Raw genomic sequence first — 22,186 nt, forward strand, 5'->3', positions numbered from 1 at the left:
CTCGTCCCCCCCCGGCCGAGCCGGGCCCTTCGCGAAGGGGTCCACCGCGCTGAGGCCAACAGCCAGGCGTGAGGGGGGTCCCCCACAGGGGAAATCTCGGTCCATTTGCTTATCGGGTAATAAATGAGGGTTTTAATCAGGCTGAATTTCTCAGCTTAAGGAAAGAATTAGTCATACCTAGGAACAATCAGATGTTTTCTAGCTGGCTTCCCTGCCACCTTCCTAGCAGGGATTTGTGGTGGGACACATTAGCATCCATTAATATTGAAATTTGAAAACTGAAATAGGAACAACCAGAAGAGACAAACAAACAAGAAACCGCATCAGAAAGCGTTTGCGAGGCAGCCGAGAGATAATCCAGGAATGCTTCAGATAAGGGGGTGGTGGGGGGGTGGGCGATACGTGCGGAGATACCCGAAAAGTCAGAGCCTGATGAAACGCTTGGAAGAAGGATGGAGGGGAAAGGAAAAAAAAAGTCATACAAACCAAAGCAAAGCGAAGAACTGTTTAAAGCCCTATGAAAGGGCAGAGCCGGGGAGGGGGGAGGAGTGCTGATGGAAGGAGGATGGCAGCCAGGGGGTTCGGGGCGCAGCCGAAGCGCAACGCCGGGCTTTGGGGGTTCACAGCACAGAGAGCGGGGGGCGCCGGGGGAGCGGCCCGGACCCCGGGGCTGCCCGGCCCCGACGATGCTCCACTGGCTCCGCGGCCGCCCGCGGAACGCTCCGCGGGTGGTGGTGTGGGGGGAACGGGCAGCCCCCCCCCCCCCCCAAACTGCCGGCCCTGACGTTTGCAGAAGTTATGGGGGTCCTTTATTAATTAAATGGAGGGCTTCATAAAATATTCCCAATAAAATTTACGGTTGTCTTAAAACTTTCTAAACACCGCTATAAATTTTTTTAATAAAATTAACTGGGAAATGAGTTACTGGCCGGGATTTTTGTCACTTCAACTTCTCCGGCAGCGGGAGGGAAGGGACCGGAGCACAAAAGGAGCCTTTCAGGGACGGGGTGGCGGTGGCCGCCAGGTTTGCCCCGCCGGGGCAGCCCGGGCCGGGCAGAGCCGAGCCCCGAGCCCCCTGCCCGGCGGCGCCGTCCCCTTGCACCCTACAGTGACACAATTGCACCCGAAATCCCCCAGAATAACCCCAGAGCCCGGCTGCGCGATAGTATCGGGGCTGATTTTTTGGGGTTTTTCTTCTTCTTTTTTTCTTTTCCTTCCCCTTGCCCCCCCCCCCCCCCCCATGATCTAGGCGCCACTAGTTCATTTGTATTAATTTGGAAGCGCTGCTCCGCTCCGCTGTCTCAGCGATACCTGCCTTTAGCCCCGCTCCATCTTTCCTCCTTGCCTACACCAAGCCCTCTCGCTTTGCTATCGATATTGCTATACTTCTCGTTGAATGAAATAATAATAGTAATGATAATAATAAAAATGCTGGGTAAAATTCTGGCTGCTTAATTTAAAAAAAGTAAAAAAAAATTAAAAAAAAAAATAAGCTGCTCGACCGTTCCACATCTGAAGGATTGAGCTGTTGTGCCGTCTACTGGGCGATGGGGAAAGTACAGCCAGAACCGCCTCCAAACTTTCTGCGGGAGAAAAGTACGGTTTTCGGCAATTCGGAGGGGCCGGAGGCGCCGAATTTCTCGGCAGAAGACGATGACAAGCGACCGAGGGCAGCAAAGCCGCAGGCGCGGTTTGTCCTCCGTCCTCTCCCCCCACCCCCCTCCCCCCCGGTGCTCCCCGGAGCCGCGCAGACCCCCCGGCTCCAGCGCTCGGGGTTTTACCGAAGCAAATCGGCTGCGGTAAGGGGGGATGCGGTAAAGATGGCTTGAGCTCACCCGTGGGAGGCAGCTGGACGTTAGCTCAATATGCAGGAAAGGGGGCGAAAAATTTAAAAAACATAATAAAAAGGGGGTACATATTTGCGAATGGTTTAAAAACTTCTCCTCCGCCAGCAGCCGGCTGCAGCCCGCGGGGCAGACGGAGCGCTCCCCGCCCGAGGATGCTCTCGGAGGGGACCGAGGGCAGCGGCTTTGATGCCTCCATAGCAGCCCCCCTCGGCGGGGCAGCAGGAGGGGTTTAACCCGGCACAGCCCCAGTCTCGGTTCAGCCCGAGCGCTGGAAGGTCCCCAGCCGCGGATGCTTGCAGCAGATGCAGCCAAGCCGGGTAATTCCCCTCTCCCTGCCCGCTTGGCTCCGCGGCGCCTGCGATGCTCCCTTCAAAAAAGTTCAAGAAGAGACGCCAAAAAAAATTTTTTTTTTTTTTTAAAACAACAACCCAAAAAAACCTTTAAAAAAAACCCACCCAACAAACAACACTGACTTTTGCGAGGCGACAGGCGCAGAGGGGCTGTGAAATGCAAAGCCTTTGTCGTATTTACACAGTGTCGCAGCCGACTGTACCCGGAGATAAACATCCAGGCGTCTGCCAGGGCTCGGAGGAGGTTTTCAAAGCAAAGACCTCTAAGCGCCTACTCTCAATCCACCCATATGCACGCACCGAGGCTGAAAAGCTGGAGACACCCTCGAAGCTGAACGATAGGTTGGGTTTTGCTGTTGTGGTTGTTTTTTCTTGTTTTTTTTTTTTTTTTTTTTTTTTTTAAGAAGTTAAATGAAGGTATAAGCGAACCCTCTGCCACTTGTAGCAGACCCACTCCGACCGCTCGCTGCCTCCAGAGCCACTTGCCGGAGTTCAACAGAGGGTGACATTAGCCTAAAATATTCGATACCTTTTTTCTTGGAGATTTTCCCCACTTCTGCTGGGCTAAGCTCAGCTCCCAGTTTGTCTCTGCGGGGAAAATTGCCGTCTCTGAAGGAAAGCAACAACCTGCCCGATTTTTTATCGGTGGGGGGTTACGGATGCTTTCCTCGTGGGACATAAAGCAGGAATGAAATGATCCCGTGCCCCTGGTATAAAAAGTTGAACGGCCCCTCTTCGAGAAAGTTGAATGAAGTGTCTTACCCTTTAAAACGAGCCTGAAAGTACTTGCGACACAGTACGGGAAACAAATTAGCGAGTAACCAAATAACCCCCTACTCGCAAGCCACAGGGAAGCGGCTGCCGGGGTCGGACGGGACCTCGGCTGAGCCACCGCCCGGCGCGGTTCCCTCAGCCGGGCCATTTGATGTTCTCCTCCAAACTAATTTTCAATATTGCTCCATTCCTATTAGCTAACCCCGCATTCAGCTGGGCTAATGAGCCCATTACAGAAGTATTTCGACTTGCCTCCGATGCCGAGGGCAGAGGATAGGCACGAACCGCAGCGGGACGCGGGGCTGGGGAGCGCGGTGGGATGGGAGGAAACCTGGGGGGGTCCCTCCAGGCGCCCCCGCCGCGGCGATGCCTCTCTGCGAACGCCACCGCCCAGGTAAATCCGCCTGTAAGTCACCCAGGCTTTATAAATTATAAAAATAAAAGGATGCGGAGCCAAGCCCCCCTGCCCGCCGGTGCGATGCCGGGCGCTCCCAGGACCCGCAGCCCTGCCGGGGCCGCCCAGCCCAGCCCGGTCCTCCCAGCCCCGGCCCCGGCATGTCCCCGGGCGTGCAACGGGCCGGGGAGGCAGGGGATCATGTTAGCACCCCCGCACCCCCCGCCCCAGGAGGTACCAGCTGCCCACAGCTCCCCCCAGGACAGCACAAGCCGCTCTATCTGCATCTGCGAGTGCATTATCATAGACTTCGGCATAATTGCATATTGACTTTACTAAATGGATCTGCAGAGCTATTTAAACATCTCTCTCTTCCACCCGCAAACAATTCTCTCGGCAAGAAAAAACCCCCAAACAACTGAGGGCTGCACAGGAGCTTCAAGTTGCTCTCGCTCCTTCGGGTTCGAGGTGTTTGTTGGGGCGCCGGCGGCTCGGACCCGCCGGGTGCGAGTGCGGCGAGCAGGGGGGCTGCGTGTGACAGCCGGGCTGGTGGCTGTCATTCACCTCGGGGGCTCAGAGGTGAGCACATGGCCGTGCGTGTCCCCCTGTTTCTAAGCTCCCCTGGATAATTTTTGGCCAGCTGCGACGGCCGTGAGAAAAGCGTCTGTGGGTATGTGCGTGTGCCCGAAGGACTGCTCGAAGGACAACTTTGCAAAAACCCCTCCTTGTTAACAATTTTCAAAAGCTCCCTTGGAGGGGGGGCACCCCAAGGCAGCGTCCCCCTTCCCCTACGCCTCCCCAGTCACAGCAGTGCCACGCAAGCCACGTCAGCCCCAAGCCACAGAGCCAGGCTTTGCCTGCCAGGACAGCCGTGCTCATCCTCTGCCTGCGCTGTGTCCCCCCCCCCACTGTCCCCTCTCCATCCTCCCCGCTTGTGGGTCGGAGCAGACGCAGCTGCCCTGGCCCTTGAGGCTTGCCGGGGAAGGTGGCCTCTCCTCCCGCACCAAGGCCGGCTCCCCAAGGCAGCAGCTGCCAGAAGCAGGCAGGGAGGGGAAAAAAGGCGAAGTAGAGAAGGAGGGGGGTCGGGGAGGGAGGCGGTGAAAGCTGCACTTTCCTCCGAGCAGAGCGAGCGTCCCCTCGGAGGGGCCCCAGCCCCAGGAGCTGCTTCTCCAGCCCTGGGCCTCCCACATGGCAGCACATCGCTGCCTGCGCCCCGCAGCCCCCTGCCCTGGTGAGGGCAGCCCCGCATGCGGCTCAGGCTCCACCGGCATTGCGGCCCCGCAGCCCCCAGCCCCGCACGGGGCTCACCCCGCGGCTGCTCTGCAATGGCATTGTGGCTCTGCGGTGGCTGGCCGGCCAGACACACGGGGCTCGAGCCAGGCCCACTGCGTCCAGATGGGGACACTCCAACAGCCCGGGGACTCGCAGCATCCTGCACCATGACGTGATGCTAACGGACATTTTCTGCAGCTTGTTTAAAAGGTTCATTAAAAGATCTGCGGGGTTCCGCAGTTGTCGAAGGGAAGCCTCGCTCAGAAGAACCCACCGAGATGCATCAACAGAGAGTTTGCTGCCAGCTTACCCCACTGAGCACTGTTTTTTACCTTGAAGGTGTTAGCTTTGCTTGAGGAGCTGTAATTGCACTTTAAAGAAAATGCCCTCCCGCTCTTATACTCAACTTAGTCATGGGAACAAGACAAGAAATCAGACAGGCCCCCAGACTCTGGAAAGGGAGTATTTTCCATGTGGAACCAGAGAAACATCTCATAGAGCAATCAGCTCGGCTCTCCTCAACTGCAGCGTTATTCCCTTGCATTTAGCAGACTGCAGCTCGATCGAACACTCTGTATTTTAGCGAAGAGGGCTCGCAGTGTGCTTTAAGGAGGACTGTCCCACCATTCAACCTTCCAGTTCAAATTTCCAAAGATATTTTGCTGCTTCTCTCAACACTACAGTGACCACGAGTCCATGCCAAAATCTGACACCTAATTCCTGCCAGAGTTACATACCATCTTTAGCAAACGTGGGCAGTAAGCCATGCTTCAGGAGTTCCCTACCGGCCCAACTCTCATTGAACATCACTGGATTACCTAAGTCACCTTTTGAAAAGGGCGTACCTTTCTGAAGGTAGCTACGCATCATAGTGCACGTAGATGTGACCGAAGTAGCCTTGAACCCCTCTGTTGTGGAGCTGACAAAAGCATATCAGCAGGCTCTACCCATCCAAGCGCTTCCCAGGGGATTTTGGGGACACTAAGTTCTTTGCCTCGCCCCTCTTCTTCCCTTGAAACACCACTTTACGCCTCTCTGGATGCAAACAGGAACAGAACGGAGTCAAATTTTCTGGGATGTATTTACACCTGATCAGATAAAGGTGAACCACAGAGCCCACCTATTGCTTTGGTCCCCCTCGCCATTTCTACCACCCCTTTTAATTTGCTCTCCCTTGAGCGCATCCCTTGAAAGGGGACCGCTCACCCCAATGGCATGGGATGGCTTGTGGCATCAGGGTGCCACCAGAGCAGCCGAACGCCTTACAAGTGTGTGTGCGAGACGGGACATCCTCATTCAACAGCCAGAGCACTCAAAGCACAGGAGGTTTTCCAGGGACTTGACCAAGAAACTCCATGGTGGCACAAGGAACAGAAGCGAGATACTTTACCTCTCAGGCCTCTGCTTGAAGGCAAGCTGTTCCCACCCCTCTCTTCATTAACTCGTAAACAGCAACTCTGGACCTTGCCCAGATGTCTCCCCCCATACCAGAATATCTTGCTTTATACTATTTTTCCCATATCATCTGAGATCACGTCTCCTTTTGTTTCCAAGTTGAAGTTTATTATACTATATTACAGTTGTCTGCATTGCTGATCATTTGTAACTCTTTTGATTATTTTCCTGTCCTTGCTAGTATTTGAAACGCTTCTTACTCTGCTCCCCTTTGCACATTTTATTACTGTACTGCTCACCTCATTCTCCTACCAAGCCCATTCTGCCTTGCTTTTACTCTCACCAAACTTGAGGCTGCTGCTGCTCCTTCTCCTTTGCTGTACAGCACCACCACATTAATTTTTTCCCCCAGCCTTTTCCATACATGCTATGCCTCTCTGCTGATGAAGAGACCCTCACCGGGTTTCACCCATGCCAGCCACGTTGTCCTTGCCATTAGTGTTACATTTCTAGTTATTCTTGCTTCTTCCCAAAGCCTTTGAAGTCATGTAGAGACAATTTGATTCATTAGTACACTCAGCCTGGCAGTAACTCTAGCTTCTGCTCTACTTTCTGTATTAGAAGCACATGTTGGGTCTGTGAGGGGAAAGCTCCACCGTCTGAGTTCCCTACACAGTTCAAATTCCGCTTTAAAAATCGTTGCCTCGCTGAACTTGAGTGGCTGGTGGCTTTCTGCCCTGGCTTTCCCTACCTGGGAATGCCACCTCCTCCTCCCTCCCCACTGGGATGACCAACTACTGTGAGCAGTTTCTCCTTCTGTGTGCCTCTGGGCTGGAAGCCTTTAGGGCAGTCACATGTGCTTGCAGTTCTCTCCATGGTTTTCCAGAAGAGCTGCAGTTGTCCCAAATATTCCTTACTCAGATGCCACCTAGCTTCACGTAGGCTGAGCTCCATTGGCAGCACTCTTCACTAGTCATCCTCATGGCACCTTCCTCGGTCTTGTTGGGTTGGGAGACAGATAACAGCCTTGTTTCTTCTTCTGGCCATCGGGATGCTGGGCCAGGCTCCTCCACGAAGGACCACCTGGAAGGATCTCTTGCCTCCTTGGCTCAGGTGGCTCCTCCCAATGTGTTATTCTCAAAAAGCAACAGCATGGGCATCAAAGGTACAAAACATGGCTTGACACACATTCCTTGCTTGCTCTTCCCATGCTGTCCTGCTGCTGTGCTCTGTCTCTGCAAAGTGCGGCTCCTCAGTCTTCACCTCCTTTGATGGCTTCTTCACTCCCCAGCAGGTTTGCGTGTTCCTCCAGCCACATGGTGAGACCATCACATACAGCCAGTACCTCTCCGAGGAACTTTACCTTGCAAGCACATTAGAAACCATAACGTTTCGAGCAAGAGACCTCCTAAGAAAACTCCACCACGGGACCACTTGTTGCTCTGGCCACGTAGTTTATTCCATTCCCTCTTTCTACTTTCCAGTGCTTTTGCTAAAGCTCTTCTTACCTGCCTGTGTCTTAATATAGATTCTGTTTAGGAAGCCAAGCCTGCCTGCCTCATGTTTTCCCTTGGATCCGTGCCCTGCTCCTAGCCAAGGTTGCCTACGGATCCCACTTTGAAGTCCTTCTGTGACACATCGGCTGCACTCGGTGACTCTTACCTCGGCTGATGTCACCTCGGGGGTCCCTCTCCAGCGGGTCACATCACCTCCACGTGCTTTGATCAAAATGAAATCCATTTACAAGTGCCTGATGAGCCGCCACAAACAGGCCCACAGGTTCCTAGCCAAAACTAGCCGACATAAAAATATCTCGGCTTTAACTTCGGTTGAGTCCTTAAATTAGCTAAGATGAGGCAAAAGCCCAGAAGAAAAAACCACTTCATTTCAATTTACAAGTACTTTCTGGTTAGCTCAAATGTATCCCTCATCAACTCAGCAAAATCAATGTAAGATTGGTTTAAATCAAAGTTAGTGTCCGTACAAGGTTTTACCTCTGTATTTTGAAAAGTTAATTTAAAATTACACTTCAAATCACTTTCCTTCTTGGAAAGGCCTGTTTCTAGAGGCCAGCTGGGCCCTGACCATGAATGGAGTCTAGCTCCAGCAGGTCTCGGTGAAGACGGCAGCAGCAGATGGATCTTAGCGATGCTGGACATCAGACTCAATCCCAGCACCCGTGCGATTCAGCCTGCATGTCCCTCGAACCTCAAGAACTCACGGCCTTCAGCTGCTGTTCCAAGGAACTGAAGCAGGCAGTCTCTGTGTTAGAAAAGTGCATTTTTCTTTGTGATTGTATTGTGGGGCTCTGCTTGTGCTTGCTAAGTGGTTTTCCTGAACTTAATAAACACAGCAATCGTCTTGGAGTAAAAATGAGGGGTTTCAGCCCAAAAGATTACCATCCACTTTACTAAGTCTTCCCCTTCCGACTATTTATAACTATTGCAGGCTATGTTTCTGAAAATCCTCAAGGATGGAAGGATGGAAGGAAGGAAGGAAGAGGGTGTTTGCAGCCAGTGACTTTGAATAAACCATCTTTTCTTTAAAACTTCAAGCCCTACCTCAAGGAGGACAGGTCCAACCTCAGACAAGTCGCAGAAAGCACCGTTTGAAACAAAATATATTTGAAGTATCTTCTCTATATGCTCAGTTCTTCGCTTCCCACCCATTTCCCAAGCACTTTGCTCTGGCATCCCGAATCCACACGTATGCCAGATGTGCACTGGCACTTCCACACACGCGCCAGCTGTGCTCCAGCATGCACCCAAAGCCACCCATCGCCCCACTGGCGTCGCACCCGCAGGAGGGGGTTAGCTTGAATTTGTTGCGATATTTTCTTTTTTTGATTGGTTTTCTTCTTCGTTGTTGAGCCCGTAATTCAGTTTTGCTGCCATAAACAGTTAATCCCTTAGTGGGAAGGTACGAAACACTCCCTGAAGGTATTTGGTTGTATCACCGCAGCCGCTGGTTTTGATGCCCAGGGTTTTCCACTCCACCTTCCAAGACCCGCAGAAATGATGGGTTATCAAATACCTCTAGGATTCCTGGAAGAACTGCTGCCTGGACCAAAAGAGGGTGCAGGCTTTCATGATGGGAAGAAAGGTCTGGAACATACCTTTGAGCTCGGGCATCACGAGGCATCAGATAACCGACCCAGTCCCTTCGGTTTTGAACCCAGTGGGATCTTATTCCCAGGCTGGTTTTCTGTCAGCACAGGGACACAAAGACAGAATTTACGTCCACCAGTGTGCATTAACTCCTGTCCTGACCAGTACTAATTGCCACTAATTATGTGGGACAGTGTTAATTCTTTTAGCAGCATTACCGCTGGCCTTACACTTCTGAAAGTGCCTTTGGGTGAGGTGGCTTACTTTGAAAAGTTATTTATGTGGGGAAAATATATAGAGTAGCTAATACACCGTAAATTTACACCAGTGGATAGTGGGCTCTAAAGTCTCTAAAACACGAAGGTCTCTGGGCACAAAGACAGAGAAACCCTTGAGTAAGAACTACTCAATAGAAAGGGTGGCAGGATCACCCCGTGTGATCTTGTGAAAGTAATTTTGATCTGGCATTTCTCTTCTGTAAAACTGGAAAAATAATATGTCCCTAACCCTCTCAGGGGTATAATATTTATTTTCTCTGCCTTGCCAATCATTCTCTTTGCTTTTAAAAAATATTCTCCAAGCCCTAATTGTTTTTATGTGTTTGCAGTATAAGACATAAAAGACATAAACCCATCATATTTTTCTATACTGTATTTTCCCCATTGTGTTGTACTGTTACCACGAGCACTTTGCTGTGCAGAGGCTCGGCTATTTGCTGAGAGGATGAATTAAGACATCTAAAGTGCTTCAGCATCTTGGCTGAGTGGCACGGCAGAGCTGGAAGGTATCATTAGGCCAAATGGCTCTTTTCTGCAGGAGTGAGAAGCCCAGATTTTTCAATGGATTAAGGAAAACCGGTTCATGTTCCTTTGTGCCCCACCTCCTACAAATATAGGGCAGGAGGCCATGGCTCTGAATCACCAAATTGCCTTCATTCCTTTCGGTCTGGGTGTTTCTTTCCCGACTTGGATGTCAGGGTCCTGCCTGGGAAGTCAGGAGACGTCAGATGATCCCAGTCCACGCTGGCGTCAGCATCTCTTCAGTTCAGCTCGGTATTTCTCCTTCCAGAGTCTGCACGGTCATCGTTAGGGCTCAGCAACACAGTCCTGGATGGTTTTATTGATGTCGCCACCTTCTTCAGCAAGAACACTTTAAGTTGGGAGGCTTTGCTGGTAGAGCCACCGGTGTCTGGTCCCTCTGACGCCTGGCAAGGGGCTGACACCCATCAGACTGTCACATTCATGGAGAAGGGCCAAGAAAATATCACAGAGGATCTGGCTCATTCCTTGTTAAATGGTCCAGTGGATCTGAGAGGATTCCCACCTCTCAGAAGTTTCTCTTAGAGGCAGGGCATGGTGTGCTGGTGTCAGGGTGTGCTAGCACTGAGAGACGAATGATGCTTTGCAATCTGCCGGCTAGAGGCTGCCCTGGTACCCTGCCAGGCTGCATGAGCTGCCACTCCTCCACGTACCCGAGCACGCACGGAGCCAGCCTGCCTCTGCCTCCAAGAGTTTTCCATCTCTGGATGGGACCTTTGCCCACAGGTCCCTCCTTCAGTCTCACCAGCAGTCAGTGGCATTTTATCTCTTTCTCCCATCGCTGCCATTTCGTTGCTGCTGGGTGGATGGTCTGGGTAGACTGGGCAGCGCAGTGCTATGAGCCTGCTCCGGCAGCATTGCTGCATTGGTGGTCTCTGGGGCTTCTGAAGCCACCCCAGAGATGATCTCCATGTCCATAGTTCTGAAAGACATCCCAAAGAGATGCTTCCCTCCTTCCCCTCCAGAAGGAGGAGGCTGGGATACCCCTTCCCTGGCATCACTCACCACACTGGGAACGCTTATTCCAGCCTTTCCTGCTGCTCTCACAGCAGTGCCCATGTCAGGCTCGGGGGTCCCCAGCCTCGGGTGGGCTGCCTCTTCCCTGGGCATCTTTCTCCAGGGCCTGTGTACTATATTTGGGTTTGTTTTCATCCTTTCCCTGACTATTCGGCTATTTGGAAGCATTTTTCTGAGCATTTCTCTCAACAATATGTCCAGTAAGCTGGAATCAGATGTACCACAAATGGTTTTTTAAGTAAGTCATCTTTTATATCTGCAGATGGATGCCAAGGTTCTCAACTCTGCATAAAGCAATTATCCATCTGCTTTTTGGTTTTTAGGTGAAAGAACAGGACTCTTGTTTGTCCGAGTACAGTAGCAAGCAAGCATGCATCAGTGCTTTCGGTGGCCTGGATGTTTGGCTGACTCCTCTGCTGCCCTCCCTTCTTACTTTTACAAATAAGAGGCAACATTTGGCCTTTGCATTCAGATTGAATTTTTGCACCCATTTCTCCTTCCATTCCTAAAATGTTAGGCTTTAATAACAACAACAACAACAACAACAAGATAAGGCAGGGGGGCTGCATTTTCAGCAAGTGATTTCCCTTTTCCACTTCTCTCTACCTGCCTGTGACGTTGTCTTGCAGCGTCTCCCTGCAACCCGGCCCCTGCAAAGGCTCAGCTGAGGGGAACGGGACGCTTTATTCTCTCGCTTCCCCCAGTTTAACTCACGGCTGTACTGAGTTCGGCAGAGCTGCTGATTTATGGGGCTGCAGGCAGTGGGACCGCTCTCCGTCCTTTCCCACTCCCTGCCGGAGAGCTGGGGAGAGACAAGCAAGCAGCTTCTGGGAGGCTTGTCCTTGGTCCATGCTCATCCCCAGCAGCTGCCCAGCAGCTCCTGCTGAAGCCCCACATCCTTCCCAAACCATCCCAGCTTTCTGCTTCACGCAGAAATATGCAGCCGTTTCGTTTGTATAAAACCTGCATGAATAAAAATTTAATCTAGGGCTACCACTGCTCTAACAGCCATAATTTCTCTTAAAGGCTGAATACAAAGAATACTAAATACTGTCCATAAATAAGACTGCATTTAATAGAGGAGAGAAGTGATTTAATAAGCTGACTGGTAAAATCTTGCCTGCCACTTTCAACCCCCAGCACAGGTCTTTTTTCCCAAGCAAAACTGGCTTGCGATGAGGATAACTTGGGCCACAGTAAACTGTGATTTTTTGAGGTGTAGTCATTCACCTCAAGCCTTCCTGTCCAAAAGGAAGAGGAAAATCACCTACTTAAAGGAAATATTAGTTAATCAGAGGACATCCCTTTCATATTAGAAGCTACTAGGGGATTTAAAGGCACATTCTAATTATAATAGTTCCCTAATTATCTGCCTAACATCTCATTTTTCTGTCTAATCCCACTTTTAATTATATAGTGCCTTTTTTAGCCCATCACGCAACCAAAGTACTCTATTTTACTGAAAATAAATCCTTTTAACTGGCGATGTCAGAGAAGAAATATTGTTGCTGCCCCCTGGAACGTGCTCGCTGTCTGGTCGGGAAATGCCTTGCCAGTGGTTTTGGATAAAGCGCGTGGATGTGTCCTTTGGAACCAGCCTGGCAGCTTTTCTCAAGTGAGAGCAAACGCTCTAAATAAACCACACGGTGCTCTGCAGGCACATTCGGCCACAAAAGTTTTCAAGTGTTTAGCTTTGTTTTTCGAACTCTTGCAGCTTGGTCCCCCTTCCACTGATGTTTGATGGGATCCCTGCCACTGCCTGATGGTGGAATAGGATTTGGCCTTTGAACCAAGCCAGCATGCAATTTGCAGAAAGGAAGCAATATTTGAGCTGTGTTATCTACGAGCATCTGGTCATCAAGATCTTGCTTAGCGATTAGCGAGCCAAGAGGAAACCCTACAGAGGGGGGAGAGGAAATCCCGCACGCGGGGTTCCCATTTTCAGGGTTTCCTGCCCTATCCTCCAGCAAATCCTAGCTCTCTGCTTCCTGAGAATAATAATAATAAAAAAAATTATAAAAAATTACCCTTCAGGGATGTTGTCAGGCTTAATGGATGTTTATAAACTGCTCGAACAAAAGGTGCTATGTCAGTGAAAAGCACTCTTCCCGATGATTATTCGAATGCTCATTACAATGCATTCTGCTCCATCCTTTCCTTTGGCTTGCATGGGAGGGCGATCCCAAGATTTAGTCCTTGTGGGAAAGCGGGAGAGCAGGCGCTTGCCCTGGGGCATGGCAGCGGCACGCTGAGAGGGTCAGGGACCCTTGGCCCGCAGGTGGGTGCCCTCCCAGCCAGGCTGCAGGCTCCAGCAGACCTGGGGCGGGCGAGCCCCCCCCCCCAGGGAGGCAAGCTGGGGATTAATGGTCCCAACCCCGGCTCAACCTGCATGTAGCATTGCCTTAGCTTTGCTCCTGATGGAATTAGGGATCATCCTCCAGTGAAAATCTTTCTTCATGTGTATTTAAACATTAAAAATGAATAGGCGTGAACGATAAAACTTACGGAATAATTTATAAAGAGCGAACGTAACATGAGGTATGGAGGACTCGGCTGCCCTGCAAACCTGTGTGAATGCCTGGGTGACGCCAGGATGCTCCTTCCTCCATGGGTGTTTGGTTATGTCTTGCTGACCCCCTCAGCAGCTCGGTCTGCCCAGGGTCTGCCAGCGTTTTCAGGTATTAAAAGCCAAAGAAGACATGATATATCTTCATACTTTTGACCACGTCAGACAGCAGCTTGGCACCTGAGCTGGCAGTCTAGATGCACCATTTTTCACCCTCCACAGCCCCCCAAAGCCGCAGGTATGACTGCTGACTCTCAAAAGCAGCCACAAGGAAGGGTAACTTTTTTTTCTGCCAACTGCCAAATCAGCAGCATTAGCTGTGGGTATGAAAAATACAGATTTCCTGGTAAGGAAATAGCTAAATAAAAAAGAGACTATCTAAAATGCAAAGAATTTTACACTTTTGGGGCAAAAAGCCGCTGCAAGAATTAATGTAAATTCTAATTAAAGTGCACTTATTTGCTTCTATCATTATTTTTAAAGGATGGGAGATGCTCCTGCAGGCACAAAGACCACTCCCAAACACGGTCCTCTGCTCCCCCTTGCAGCTGTCATGCAGAGCGTCGGTAGCGACCCCTCCACCATCATTCTGACTTCTATTTTTTCCCTCCCCTGGGGGATACTTCTCCTGCCTTGCCCTTCCTTTATAGCAAGTAAATCCCCATCGCCACTGCAGGCAGCTGCTGGGATGAACTCAGCCTCCTCTAGTGTGTTACCCAACTGGGGCAGACTGGGACTGGCACTTCTTGTGTCTCCTCTGCAGAGCTGAACAGACTGTGCAAAGCGCCAGCTGGGGCAAGTCAGGCTCTGCAAATTTCTCTCCTCATTGCAAGCCTGGTGTGATCCTGACCATGCCCCAACCTTTGCTCCACACCCATCGGCAGGCAAGAACCAGGTATCACCCTGTGCTCAGCCAATGAACTGCCTGGTTTCAACTTTTCCTCCTTTTTTTTTTTTTTTTTTTTTTTTTTACTTCTGCAGCTGGTGCCTTTTTCCTTCTCATACTTTTGTGCCTTCCTTGCGTTGCTCATGTGTTGCCCAGCCTGTGTTCCTGCAGGTTTTGAGGTGTCCTTCAGTGCCTGCCCCTCTTTCATCCCCGACTTGCATGTGACGCACACCAAGAAGCTGGAAGAAGGGGCAGCCTTTGTCCCTTGGAGCCTTCCTACCCTCCTCTTCTTCCTCCCGACTTGTCTTCATCCACCGACTGCTGTGGCATGTGCCGACTCTACCCTCACCCAGCACATGGAAAGGGATGCTTTCAGTCCAGCATTGCTTGGCCCATTCTTTAATAAATGGGTTCTTCAGTTTTGTTTTTCATCGGTTAATTTCTTAGCTAATTCAGATAGCATCTGCTGGGTGCACCAGTGGTAAGACTGGCTGCTCTTTTAACAAACTGGGTTGATTTAGTCGAGTATACTGGCAGGCAAACTTTGTCAGAGTGTTAAAACTCTCCTGTGTGGAGGGCTGGTGCTCCACAAGGCTCCTTAGCCCCAGGACAGGGGCACCATGACCTGAGGGGGCTGCTGGGCTACCAGTAAGTGTATGGGGACAAATCTGAGCATCCCCGGGCTGTGCAACCCGATGTCCATAACCAGGGACGGACTGAGTTTGCTTAGGAAAAGCTTAAAGCGCCTGCATCCCCTTGCAAATCTGTGACACTCCAGCTAAATCTTACGTGTGCCAGTGTGCTCATCCTTCCCTGCCAAGTAATTAAAATGCAGTGGGCAAATGATGGAGGAGGAGAAAGGTGTGGATACTTAGCACTTTGAGCAGGGGACAGGAATTTGTCTTCCAAGCCCCGTCACTGATGTGCAGTAGAAACGTGATGGTCCCTTACAGCAAAACTTCCCCATAGATTCTCAGCACTGGCCTAAATTTCAACTTATGTGGTTGACTCAGCACAAAACACTTTGTCGTTGCCCAGCTGTGCTTTACATCCCATATCTAAGGCCTGAAATCCTGGTCCTCAGCTGTTTGCATGCCTCACCCCCCCAACCCCTGCTAGAATGACCTGTAAGACCTCATGCCTTGCCCACCACCCTCCCCAACCCCCCTCAAGTCTGATGAGTTTAAATGAAAGATGCTGTCATTGCACAAAAAAAGTGTTAAAAAAATTAATCTGGTCCGTACACAAAATGAAGGGTGACTTCAGCTTTGGAAGGATGCAGACACGTAAATGATATTACTGATAACTAAACAAGAGAAATAACAGATCTCCATCCTAACGCTACCTTGCTATGGCCAGTAGGGATGTGGTAAGCACTGATGCAGGCTCATCTGCTGCTTCATGCACTCGGAACCAGCCCCCACGTACCGCTTATCTTTGTGTGAAGCCTCTTCCTTGCCAATGCTGAGACCCAACAGCCTGGTCCCACAGCTGCTACTCATCTGAGCAAGGCTTGGATCGTGCTCTTCCCAGACCATGAACTGAGCCTCAGCCCATCGGCAGATGCTAAAGAGCCTTACGTGGATAAGCAGCTTCTGCTCAAAGCTCGAAGACACACACAGCTCTGCTGGGGAGCGCTGGGGACACACAGGTGGGTGCAGCTGACCCCGCAGCAGTAGATGCTATCAAATCAGCAAGGGCATGAGCCGAAAGTGCAAACCACAGGTTGGGGTTTTTTATGTTGAAACTGCCCCCTTCACCTCCACAGCTTTCCTCCCAAAACAGCAGTGGAGGAGGGAGCCCCTGGTCCTGCTCGAGGACTCCTCCCCTGCGCCTGCATCCTTTCCACCCGCCTCTGCCAAGTCTCTCAAGGCAGTTTGAAGTCATTTCCCCATCCGAAAAATTACTGTTAGAGACCAACCCCTCAATTTGTTCCAGGACTTGAGGAATGAGATGGATTTCTTCCTTGCCAAAAAGATATTCAAGCAGAAACTCTCTTGGCAGAAATGTATGGGTTTACCAGCCCTATCTCTGCATTTGGATATGTTCTGTTACACAGGGTGATGCAATCCTTCCCTATCTTAACAGAAGCATGTATTAAGATATCCCTTGGTTTTTTTCTGATAGTCAGACAAGCTTTTCTCAAACATTTCAACTTACTCTACATGTTTGTTGATATTAAGACTTACTTTCTCTTAAAGAAGAAGCCAAAGAATCTATTAATAAGGATAAATAAATATAATTATTTATGCTCTTTAACAAATAAATATCATTCATTCCTTCTTATTATCAGTCCTACTAGTTTTCCAGCTTGGAAGCTGTTGAAGTCCACTTTCTTGCAGAAATCACTGTGAAACACTCCTTCAACAAATCCCCCAAACTAATAATCTCTAGAATCAACTGGAAGTTTCACAGCAAAAACCAGACTCACCCGCACTCCCACTACAATCAAAAGTTTGCCAAATGCCTTGAGAACTGACATCGAACCCGATGGCTGCTGGTCATGCTGCAGCTTTTGGGAAAATGACTTTCCCTACAAAGCCTCAAGCCTGAACCCATGCATCTTGTGCATGGGCTGCATTTACAGATGGCCTGGCTGCCCAGGGGCAGGGAGTGACACCACTACACACAGTCATGTCTGCTTTGCTAAACTGTTTAGAAGCTATGCTTCACATAAACAGGCGCTCTCGCAACTACTCAAAAGTTGGTAGCAGTTGCAAGATGGTCTCCAAAACTCATCGCGCAGTAGAAGCCAATAATCTGACCCTCAAAATACTGCACATTTTGCAGAAAACACTGTCTTGACCCCCTGCTCAGTACAGACTCTAGCTGTATTTACCCCAGGCATCCTCAGATCTTGTGACAAACTCCTGCTGCTTTCACAGAGTGCAGGATCAGCCCCTCCACCTTGGGGTGGACAAGGTTTGCACACAGGAGCATGTGTGATACCACCTTCCATCGCCCCAGAAATCCTCCTCGCTTTGCTACAACTGACATTGTTTCTTAAAACCGAACGAAACCAGCCCCTCTCCAAAGACTAAATTTCAAAGGGGACTTTCACACTGAAAAAGTGCTCAAGAAAAAATCCCATCCCTCATTACCTGGTGTGAGGGGAAGGTGGTGGACAGACAGGATTTCCTTGCTGAGCTTTTTCGAGGGTGGGAGCACTGGGAGATGCTCCAGAGGCAGCTCTCCAAAGCCCAACCTCCCAGGTGAACATCTTCACGAAACAAATCCCCAAACTGACCGATCCTCCCAGCAAAAAACCTTACAAATTTCGGATGTTGCTGCAGTGGGGTACCTACAGAAATATTTTAGACTGAGTCACAACTAATACATTAATCATAGCTATGAATAACGACTGCGTCCTCCCGCAGCCTTTTCATCCAAGGATATATCAAAGGACTTCCCAAACGTCAGCTAAGCATCACCGTGTCTCTCCTACCGTAGGTAACTGGCAGGGCTGGAGCAGTCGGAGAAATCTGGAACTTGGCACCCGGGATTCAGGCAGCGACTTGCCGGAGATATTAAACTCTGCAATCAGTGCCAGGAGCAGGAGCCAAACAAAGCCTGCACTGGAATCAATTTTCAGGCTTTTTTGGGATGGTTCTGTTTCACTTATTTTTTAAAATAAATATGTATTTGAGGAGCTGTGCTCATTATGGTGGTTTACTTACAGGAGGCAAAGCTCTGTCCGTGGGTAATTATATATGGGTCTCCCGCAGGAGCCTCTGCTATGTGGCAGGCTGCAGTCGCGGAGCATTAAAACACAAACACTGGAACAAGGTCTTTTTCTGCAATCCTGCTTATTTTTTGAGAAATGCTTCTGATTGAGATGGAAAAGGCCCTCCCATCACCCCAAAGGCCACCGGTCCCTTCTCTTCCACGCCAGCCCCCGTTACAGACCTCCCCCAATAACTCAGCTAACGCACCTATTTTTCATAATCCATCCAGCTGCCTTACAAAAAGCCAATGAATTATTCTTGGGTTTAGTGCAACCGCTGAAAATATTTCAAAGTGAAAAGGAATTGACCCAACCTACTGTGCACATTATTTATTCAGAGGTAGTACAAAAACGAGTCCCTGATGTTACTAAAACAAATCCTAATAAGTACAGAGAGCATCAATTACAGGCTTCCCTTTATAGTCCTATATATCTCTTTCCCTTTCTAGAGATAGTATCACATGCAAGGGGGCACTGTGTTGGCTTTCAAATCTATTGAGCTTTCATAATTATAACCTCCATTTTAACCTCTTTTATAGGACATACTATACCGCTTCACGTTATGTTCCTTGAATCCCAACCAACCCTATGAGAAAGTGTCTTTAAAGCTCGCTTCTTCTAAGATGTGCATAAAATGGGAAATATTAAGCATTCATAACCTCGTGCATACATTACATCAGGGTGCCGAGCGCAAGGAAGAGCGAAGCAAAATATATCTTGTGAACCTCGCTTGGACTCTTGCTTTAGGCTCCGTAAATATTCAGTATGCACATACCCTGACATAATGAAACCTGGGAAATATTAATTGCAGTGGAAGAGCTGGATTTTTTTTTCTTTCTTTTTTTTTTTTTTTTTTTCCCCTCGTTCCAGTCTGCGTGGAATGTCCTTCTATTTAATCAAAAAGCTTGGAATGATTCCTAATCTATCATAAAATTTTTTAAGGACATGATTAATTTCATTGTTTAAATTCTGTTTTATTGCCATACGAAACTCTCATAAATGATCCCACACCTTTCTCTGTGATCATTTCCTTCTAAAGTAATATACTAATTAATTTCAATTAAATATATGTAAAAGAAGATATACTTTGAAAAATGCTTCTCCCTTGCCATTTGTTAATATACTGAAAAAGTGTAAACCTTGGAACATTTAGCATAGAAAATATTAATTTTTAGTAATTTCTCAAGGGGGCAATTTATTAAATGAAAGGCTTTTAACATTAGCTAAAAGCAGCCCTGTAAATCATGGGTGTCATCAAACTGCTTCATCACTTCATTAATTTAAAAGATTATTATATGCGTAACTGACATAATTTTGAACAATGTTACATGGTTAATTTATTAATGTAGAAAAGCAGAAATGACATGCTGAATTGATTTATTATTATAATTGTATAATTTTAGGACTTTTCTCTGTGACTTTCACCAACAGAGCAAATGATTCAGGGTGAAATTGTGCCACTGATTGTATTTTATTTATTTATTTTTCTTTAAGGCGGGACTATTCACCAATGTCTGCAAAGACTTCAGAGGAGATGGTCCAGCATGGCTCCTCGGCGCTTCAGTAGAAGCTGTTGAAAGGTCTCCTTTACAACCCACAGTCACCTTGTGGTTTTATTAATTTTTAAAGCACTTTTTCCTCCTTTTGGTAGTCAAAAAGATTTAAAAGTTACTGTAACGATGTTAAGAACCCAACCCTGAGTAAGCACGCTTAAATGTGCAGATCCCCTAAGCTCTTCACGCTCACCGGAGGAGGATTTTGGGTGGTGGAGCGTGCCCAGCTCCACCGAAGAACCCAGAGCCTCCCGCAGACCAGCCCACGGTATTTTCAGTCATAATTATATTAGCGAGCAGTTAGTGCTGGCTTCGTGCCCGAGCTGAAAACATAACGCACCATCATTTCTTTTCTAGGCGCCGCGTGGAAAGCACAGTTGAACTTGTCTTCAATAATAGAATACCACGTTTAGGATTTATTTTTAGATTGAAACGATGCGTGACTACGAAACCCTGCGACGCTGGTGGAACATGCCTTGTCCCAGCCCAAAGGCATGTGTGCGAGGGGAGGCAGACCCCGCTAAAACAACCCGGTCTTACAGACCTGTGAGGGAACAAGGTTACATCAGGATTTCACTAAACGGGGTGACACAGCACGTGGGCAGGCGCATCCCTTCGGTCCCCTTTGGTGGAGCCTGGGAGAGCCCAGCATCCTCCCCGCACCCTGATGCCCTGTGTCACCCCCCCAGCAGCCCGGCTTTTTCGAGCTGAATTGTCACCAAACCAGCTACATTTCTGCGTCTGCTGTCTCTCTGGACTCACGCCGCATGGCTGCGGCAGGGACCAGGGCTGTGGGGAGTGTGGTGGCTGCACCCAGCTCTCACGGCACGTTTACACCACGTGAAGGAGCCGCTGGCACAGGAGCGGTCCTGGTGACCTTGCAGCACCAGCTGAAGCTCTGGGCCCAGAAAAGCTTGGTTCCTAGCAGAGCCTTGACACAGGAAAGCTTTTAGGGGGTGACTGACTGCAGGTACGTCCTATTGGGAGCAGCATGCCTGCTGCCTGGCGAGCTGTCGGCAGGTACAGAACACCGCGGCCAGGCAGGCAGGGGGAGTCCAGCCAGAGCTGTCGGCGATGCCCTGGTTGGACCTCCTGTGCCTGCTCCCGCAGGGCACAGATCCCCGCGGGTCCATGGTCATACAGCCACTAGCATGGTATGGATGTCCCCAAACCCTGGGTCACCTCCAGCCTCCCTTAATGCTAACATTGGTATGGATGTCCCCAAACCCTGGGTCACCTCCAGCCTCCCTTAATGCTGATGTTGGTATGGATGTCCCCAAACCCTGGGTCACCTCCAGCCTCCCTTAATGCTGATGTTGGTACAGATGTCCCCAAACCCTGCGTCACCCCCAGCCTCCTTTAACACTAATGTTGGTATGGATGTCCCTGAAACCCTGGGTCACCTCCAGCTTCCCTTAATACCAACGTTAAGCAGCCAAACCAAACTTTAGGTCCTTGATTACAACCAGACAGGACCAGGGCTGGAACGGATACGCTAACAGCACAGCCTAAAGCTGTTATTAAAGCTGTTTGTTAAAACCCATCTCGTCAGCCACATGGACTTCACTGTACCTGTGAACTGTGGTCACCTGGGCCAGGCCAGGGGCATGTGGCTGGCAGTGAGCAAACACGGGGCCGCACGCTGCATGATGCTCATGCAGGGTGTGGAAACCTGGTCGTGTCCCCAGACTCCTCTTTTTTCACACACTTTGTTTATTTAGAGCTATCTTTAGATGACCAGACACACGGATCTGGCCTCTAGAAGGGCCATCTGAGATGCCAATAATCAAAGAATTTCACAGTGAATAAAATGTAAAATGCAAATTAAGAACTAGACTGCTTCAGAGCAGTGGTTAAGGATCCTGCATCATCAAATGGTGTCACAAGAGCATTCTGGGCAATTACTGACAATTTTTAAGAGAGTATTTTTCTTTCCCTGTAATCTTACATAATGCCTTTCATATGTAATACCTTGAGCATATGCAGTATGCAAAACACTCTACCAACTGTATACAGACAGAAATCATTTTGCCATTAAAAGCAGCCACGGCCAGGGTGCAGAATGGTGACCAGATGGCCTGAGCACAGCACACACTGCAAGACTAAAAAGCAGGGGAAAATTTTAGCCGAGACTGCTGGGGCGAACCCAGGCCCTTATGAAAAGCACCATGTGGTTTTTAATGTGCACAGAGTGAAGACAGGACCTCTGATTTTAAGATACTACCCCCCAAGATGTAAATTATCCAGAAAGGCATCCTTCATGCCATGAAGTTTCAGCCCATCACTCATGTATATTATTTCAATGCTCACAAGTTAGATAGGGCGTATTATAAATCTCCAATTATCCCTGGCATGTGCACAGTTGACTTTTATTTTTGATGATGATATTTTTTTTTTTTTTTTCCTAAGGGTGTCACTAAGGACATGGGGAAACAATTTAGGAGATTAAAAAAAAAAAAAAAGAGGAAAGATTCGAGCCAAAT

General features: G+C 49.3%; 1 long non-coding RNA gene across 3 annotated transcripts in view; it reads left to right on the forward strand.

Moving 5' to 3' along the window:
- The window catches only part of LOC308064212, a 35,210-nt gene that overhangs the window by 939 nt on the left and 12,085 nt on the right, over positions 1–22,186 (forward strand). Inside the window, exon 2 of one of the 3 annotated variants that reach the window (XR_013928310.1) lies at positions 19,645–22,186. This exon is cut by the window's right edge and continues 7,225 nt beyond it. This is a non-coding gene — a long non-coding RNA (uncharacterized lncRNA). The other 2 variants (XR_013928311.1, XR_013928312.1) reach the window with 2 other exon arrangements.

The sequence above is a fragment of the Falco punctatus genome (assembly GCF_963210335.1).
Source record: "Falco punctatus genome assembly, chromosome: 5".
Classification (NCBI taxonomy): domain Eukaryota; kingdom Metazoa; phylum Chordata; class Aves; order Falconiformes; family Falconidae; genus Falco; species Falco punctatus.